The 7,101-nt window shown below is 46.9% G+C and overlaps 1 protein-coding gene across 4 annotated transcripts in view; it reads right to left on the bottom strand.

Moving 5' to 3' along the window:
• The window catches only part of PROX1 (prospero homeobox 1), a 46,818-nt gene extending 40,014 nt beyond the window's left edge, over positions 1 to 6,804 (bottom strand). For 2 of the 4 annotated variants that reach the window (XM_054169384.1, XM_009897506.2), the window contains exon 1: positions 6,459 to 6,804. The gene's annotated coding sequence lies outside the window, so the exon portion shown is untranslated. Of the gene's footprint in view, positions 1 to 656; positions 685 to 6,078; positions 6,201 to 6,458 lie in introns of those variants that run through there. The other 2 variants (XM_054169394.1, XM_054169402.1) reach the window with 2 other exon arrangements.
• Between the last annotated feature and the right edge of the window lie 297 nt (positions 6,805 to 7,101).

The raw sequence follows: 7,101 nt of genomic DNA, 5'->3' as shown, positions 1-7,101 counted from the left end.
TCTTCACAATAACAGGGTATATTGCCAAAGGCAGCATGCAGACTTTTTGGAATTGCTCCCATCTCTTTCGGTTCACCTGTAAAAACATCTACGTGCTCCCTAGGACTGCATCTGTGGCTAGTTTTAAAGAATGACTATCCATGCAAATAGGCATAATTTCAGCATGAAATAATCTGTAAAATCAAGACAGTAGTCAATGCTTAGTTTGCAACTGGGATGAAAAAAAAAAGGGGGGGGGGGGGGAAGAAAAAGGCACAGTGTAAGCTTTTAATACTTAGAAACATTATGTTTATTCTGCAGCCTTTGCTCACATATTCTGGATGTACTAAGAGAATTTTTAGAGATTTGATGTCAGAGACAGTTATGCTAGGGACATGATGTTTGTTTACATTGCTGGCTCCTTGCATACAGGAAAGAAAAGAATTATTTGCTGGTTGGTGTTTTTTTTTTTAATACAAACAAACAAACCAACCACACCAAACCCACCAATAACAAAACCAAACATAAACCCCACAAAACCAAACCATAAAAAAAAAAAACCAAAGAAAGAACGAAACAAACAAAAGCCCCCACCAACAACAACTACAAAACCCACCCACAACCCCAAAAACAAACAAGAAGTGTCATGTATTCAGATGGGAAATCCAGAGCCTTACACTGTTATCAGGTCACCATCTTCAGAGAGCACGCTTTATCAAGAAGCACAGTAAACAATTGTAGCTTGGTACCCTCACAATAATAACAAAATAACACAAAGTTCTTTTTGCAAGGGCCCAATTCTACCAACTGCAGACCAGGTAGCATCATCCCACTCTGCAAGCAGCTCCCCTGGAGCCCAGGGATCCCAAAATCCTGTTATGTGCAAGTGGTAGGATCAGGCCCAGCTTGGAAGTGTGTGTCATAGAAGCTCATCTTCTGGTTTTTCTCAATAAATACAAATGGAGCTTTTCAGGGGGCAGAATCATGCTCTTAAAATTAGGTGTTCATCTAAAAAAAAATAATAAATCTGAGGAGTTGATATTTCAGAAGGGTTGTGCTTGTAAATAAATGACCAAGTCCTCAGGGGGTGAAAAGAGACAACTACCACCACAGTTTTTAAGCAGGTGATACTGGAACAGAATAAATCAGGGTCAAGGTTGACCTTTCAGTCTAGTGGTGTTCATTTGAAAGCGATATAAACTAATTGCAAGAGCTCTTGCTTACAGCTTCTAGAATATTCTAAAGGCATTCTCCATACAGGTAACACTTGCCAATAGGAAAAAAAAAAAAACTAACCCTAACCACTAACACTGAAAACCTTCACACTTTTCCTTCCTTTTCCATAGTCAAGATACGCTTGATTGAGATCCAGCAATAAGTTCCCAGACTCACACCAAAAACCTCATGTCAGGTTTCAGGTTTTGCACACTTCCCAGCAAATCCGAGGTGCCTGACCACCGCTGCCCTCTCTCTTGCCCAATCCCAACCAAGGACATGCATGGGAAGAGCTTTCTGTACCCTTGAGTCAGCAGCTCAGGAAACAAGCTGTCCTGCGCCAGGTTGGAAGGTCATTGCCACGCATCCTTCCTCCCTAGTGTCCATTTTCCTCTCCTCAAGCCCCCATACCAGCAGCTACTCGCCTGCCCATTCCTGCCACTGCAATCATGTGACAGGAGGTGCTCCAGAGCGATGCCCTCTCCTTCCCTCACTTGGAAGCCGAAGGCATCAGAGTTATCATACACTTAACCTGGATATTAAGCAATGTCTCCGATTTGCTCTGGTGCTATCCTGAACCTGGACTCCCAGACTTAGGGCTTATGTGCCTTTTGGCTTAAATAAGAGAAATCGTTCTACTTTGGTCTGACAAAACACAATGAACACTGAACGGCCAATTCATACTTTGGTCTTGGAGGACCAAAACCAATTCACACCTCAAGGGAAGAGGGATGCTATGCAGTGTGGGATGTAAAAACCCAAAGGCAGATTTTGATACTGATTAGATTACAACTGGATGAATAGGGAACTCTTGGGGGGGGAGGGGGGGGAATACTTTATGTAGTGCCAGCACTTTAGCTGCAGATTCCCTCAAAACTGTCTTTCATACATTTTACATATGCTATGTATGTACAGCTATCCAGAAACAATATTGTTAGAAAGATAGCTTAGGTTGTCAAGATCTCTGTAGAAATCTTCAGAAGCACACCACTTCTCTCTGAGTTACAGAGTTTTAAATTTGTGAAGGTTAAATTTGCTTTACATGTCACTTTTGATACTCCTCGCATGACAAGGGAAGTTAATGTTAAATTTACCCTCCACATCTCAAGCCTCAACTGACACGATGCGGCTTTCTCAGAAACCGAACATTTTCCATGCCTATGCAATTCAAAATCATACCAAGGGCCTCAGCACTTTCTAAGTCCATCCTTAACCATGGCTAGCAGTATTTTCTTTACAAATTTACTTTCAAAACTTCTGTTAAGGAGATATGATTACAACGTAGCTATGAATGACCTCTTAACAGCACAACAATTACAGACATGGCTTTACTGCATGTTCATTTGATATGCATTAACATTTTAACTGGAAATAGATTAATTTCTAGGTATCCAAGAGTTACTCTTACTAAACCTTTGGTTAGAATAGTCTTTAGAAAGGAAAATGATGTCAGGTATTCAACTGCACTCATTACAAATAAACCAGTTTCTGTAATCAATTTTGTTAACTCATCTTGATCTACAAAGATGCCGCTCATTTTCTCCTAGATTAATTCATATACCTATGAGATGCAAAGGAAAATGTAAATTCAAACTCACCCTTCTCAGCCATTTTAAAGGACCCTAGCCTGACCTAAACAGCCACTCAACACACAGCAGCAAGGTGCTAAACTTGACGAATATTCATGGATGAATTCAAGGAGGTATCAGTTTATTGAACTGAAATGGCTCCTGTCTTCTCACAAGCCGACTACTTTCTGTGGTTCAGTGTCTGCCCGCTTCATGTCAGGCCATTATGCCAATACCACACAAGAAATGTAACATGCTTCTGCTAATAGAAATATTTAGATCTTTCCCTCTAAAGCGCTACACAGGGTATGGCTTTGCCAGAATCAGCCAGGAAGCGCGGGATGAAAATTATTCCAGTCAACAGCATTTCACACACAAACCCACAGCTCCAGTCCGAAGAACAGATGACATCTTTTCACCATTGATCTGCTCAGCATAAAAATCATGTCAGCTGCTAATGAGATAGTACTATTTTTCCATACTGCTCAAACACAAGTTTTCTTGGGGAAAAGGGTTATCCAGCTCCCTTAGCCGAGACATCTAATCAACACATTTGAAACAAGGCAGAAATTATGAGCAACTATTTTTGTAGTAGCAACTACTTTATTGGGATTTCTTCGTCACAAGGAATAAAAATTAAGACTCTGATTGACTTCAAAATTGCACTATCCGTTCTTTAGGCTTAAAGAAAAAAGTGACCCTTGTCTTATGAACCTGATGATACCCTGGGCCCAATCTAGCAACTCCCCTGAATTCCAAACATCTGCAATTCCTATTGACTACGGGAGGAACTGACAGAGCTCAATAAACAGGAGGGATTCAGCATCTCATTAGTTCAGGCCTTTATTTTGGGGAGATGCAGGAGCATCACATAGTCATGCTTGGTATTGCTTGAGGAAGTGGATTCTCTGAATAAGAAAAAGAAATCAGGCTGCTCAGGGTAGAAAATTGAAAACATTTTCCTCCTCTAATGCCAGTTGGGTCCTTGTTATTTCGCTGATAGTGGTAAGAAAAGAGCTCACACAGTCTCTGTGCAGAGACAATATTAAAATGTTTGCAAGATTCCTACTAAGAACTCAGCCCAAGTTTACTATGATAATTTTTTTCCCCATGCTACATGATGTTGTTAAATCACAATTCTTGAGTTAGGTGATGCAGCAGTTAGGCTGCACTTTGAGACAGAATAAATCATGATTCAGAGACTACAAATTGCAATATTTGCAATTCTGCCCTGAATCAACTTACAATTCCAATTTCAAAATGTGCCCATTATTAAAGCTGTCTTAATTTATCAACCAATCATAAAAAAAACCTGGGAGGCCTGGCAGGAAAGTTAACTGTATACACTGACAGTACCATTCAGTGAATGCTGGATACTTTACAGAATAATTTAACGGAGAGCTGTTAGCAAAAAGTATCTACATTTTACTTTTTATCACGAACCAACTCCTGAACTGCTGATACTCTGTATACTTTTGAGTATTAACAAACCTTGAGCAGTACGTGATATTGCTGCTAAAGGTAAGCTCTGGACAGAAAGCATGTAAAATAAAGGCAAAACAAGCTGCAGTGGTCATAAACTTTACATGATTGATGGCAACGCACACAAAAACTGTGAGGAGACATAAAGGGTACGTGCCACATGCAAATCCATGGGTAAGGAAACGGTCTCCGTGTAATTCATTCTGTGTACTGCCAAACCCTCACGGAGGATGGAAGTGACAAGTAAGTTAAGCTTTTACACCTCGTGGTGATGCAGCTGTGTTTCTGTACCCTGAATTAGATAACCCTGGACCTTTCCGCCACCACACAATGGCCATGGATGCACAGCTGAGCTTTCATGTGCCCCTTGCCTGTCCACAGACCCAGATGAGGGTTTTGGGGTAACACTCACCCCACAGACAGAAACACCATGGTGTTCACCATGACCACTCAGAACGTACAGGAAACTAGTGGGTTCCCAGATCCTCACCCAGGCAACTTTCACATGACATTCAAGGGCACCTCTAGTCTGCAGCCGTTTCCCCTGCCAGCCGTGAATGACATCTCCTACTTTGTCAAAGATACCAAGGTATTATTCTCCATGTCAGTTATTTCCACCCCTCTGAGAACTCTGTCCCACCTCGGATGCCCCTTTAGGGCCCACAGACCAGCCGCGGACACCGATTTACCGACCCTCTTCCCACGGCTGACCACCACCACCCGTCCCAGTGGCACCGGGAGGTGGCGGCTGGGACCCTCCGCGCCCTTCTCTGCACCTGCCCCGGCTGCTCTGTCCTGCCCGCCACGGTCCCGCAGCAAACCGACCGGGGGGTGTGAATACACACTCAACTTTCTTCTCCCCTCACCACAACCGGTCTCCGCAAAGAAATGCAGAGCGCTGGGCAGCCCCGCTCCGCCCCCGTGGCGCGCACGGTGCCGTGGAGCCGTGCTCCCGCTGCCCGTCGGGCCGCACGCTTCTGTCGGGCCCCACATGTTCGGTGCCCCCCCCCGCTCCCCCGGGCGCACACCCCAGACAGCCCTGAGCGCCTCCTCCGCGCAGGCCCCACACCCCCCAGCACCGTTCCCTCCTGCGCTTTAACTCCGTTTAAACACATGGCAAAGTGCTGCGGGTCACTTAGCCGATAAACAGAGAATGAAAAAAGCCAAGGCGGCTCTGAAGCTACGGCTAAGGACAAATTAAATCCCCTCCCGAAGCAAAAAAAAAAACCAAACCAAAAAACAAACAACAACCAAACAAACACAACGTACCAATAATCCTAATCTTTTCCCAGATCAAGGCTCTTAGCCCGCGACTTGCATTTGATCTCATGTGCTCGCTACCTACCACTCAAATCCCATTTTCTATACATTTCCCCAATTCGCAGCTCCGTCCTACCCTTGGAAATTAATAAAAGTAATTGCAAGGATAAGAAGAATAAGAAGAAAAAGTCCCTGCCCTTCCCGGTTTAGATTAAAAAGGAGAACTAGCAACATGCAAATGACAAGCAAATTGGGAGAGACAAAAAGAAAGGCAGCTAGAATAAACAAGACAAAGAGAAGGCTTAGAGGACCGGAGCAGGAGTTTAAAGGAGGGGATGGAGAACTTCGGCGGGGACGGGGTGGGGGGCGGAGGAGGAAGCTCGGAACAACAAAAAGAAGCCAAATACTCGCTGCGTTTTCCGTCCACGCAAAACTTGCCCTCTAACCCAGGGAGTAAAATAAAGACCAGTCCACAAAAGGCGGCAGAGAGAGCGCGGAGGGTACGCGGGGACGAGTCTGGGGGTGCGGGGCGGGGTGTGTGTGATGATCACCTAACAACGAGCAGGTCACTTACTCTTCAGCCCTGGGCAGGCTCCGGTGAGCGCTCCATCGGGCTCGGCGCTTACAAATCCTTACGGCTCTAGCTACTGGGGAATTAAAACTACTCAGCTAATAAAGTCAGTGCAATTTTGCCCCCTGGAAAAAGAAGCACAGGTTTGATAACGGTGATCAGTATTTTACCGGGGTTTTCATTCCCACACGCACACACACCTCCGCCCCCCATCCCATCCCAACCCGTTTAAAGCATCCCAAGCAAGTGGGAATAGTTTTTTTAAAAGCGAAAAAAAAAAAAAGTGTAACATAAAATATTATTATTTTTTTTTTAAAGACCCGAAAAGGCCGGGGGGGGGAAAAAGCAGCGAGGAGAACGCGGAGAGGGGAGCGAGTACTTACTCCGTGCGAAGGCGACGAAACTGAGCCCTTTTTTTTGCCGGCGGACAGCGAGGAAGGGCGAGGGACACGCACATGCACCCACCGCACGCGCCCCGCACACGCACGGACACGCGCGCACGGACAGACGGACACGCGCGCGCAGCCGGCGAGTCCCGCCGCTGATGAATATGGTAATCGGGGAGAGGGAGGGCGAAGTGCGGGCGGGCAGCGGCCGCGGTAGGGCTGCGGAGCTGCGGAGCGGCGGGACTGCGGAGCGGCGGGCGTGGAGCGGCGCGGGGGCGTGCGGGCGTGCGGCGGGGCAAGGCTGGGCTGGGGCAAGGCTGGCCGAGCCGAGCGAGCGCTCCGTACCGCCACAAGATTTACTTTAAGACACAGCTGAAGGAAACAGGAAGACTAGACGTCACGCTCGGAGTGACGTGAGCCCGGCCCGGCGCCCAATCGGCAGGCTCCTTGGGACGGACGGGGGGGACGGGGAGAACTTGGCAGGAGTGGGGAGAGAGAAGATGGGAGATCGGGGGGGCCGGGGGAAGGGGGGGGGGGTGGGGGGGGACGGGAGAGGAGGGACCGCCCCGCCCCCGCGGGAAGGTGGCGGCGGCCGCGCACCTGCGTGGGGGGACGGACGGGCGGATGGACACGGGGCGGG

This window comes from Dryobates pubescens, chromosome 2, assembly GCF_014839835.1.
Source record: "Dryobates pubescens isolate bDryPub1 chromosome 2, bDryPub1.pri, whole genome shotgun sequence".
NCBI classification, from domain to species: Eukaryota; Metazoa; Chordata; class Aves; order Piciformes; family Picidae; genus Dryobates; species Dryobates pubescens.
This window is presented reverse-complemented; position numbering and strand designations above follow the sequence as displayed.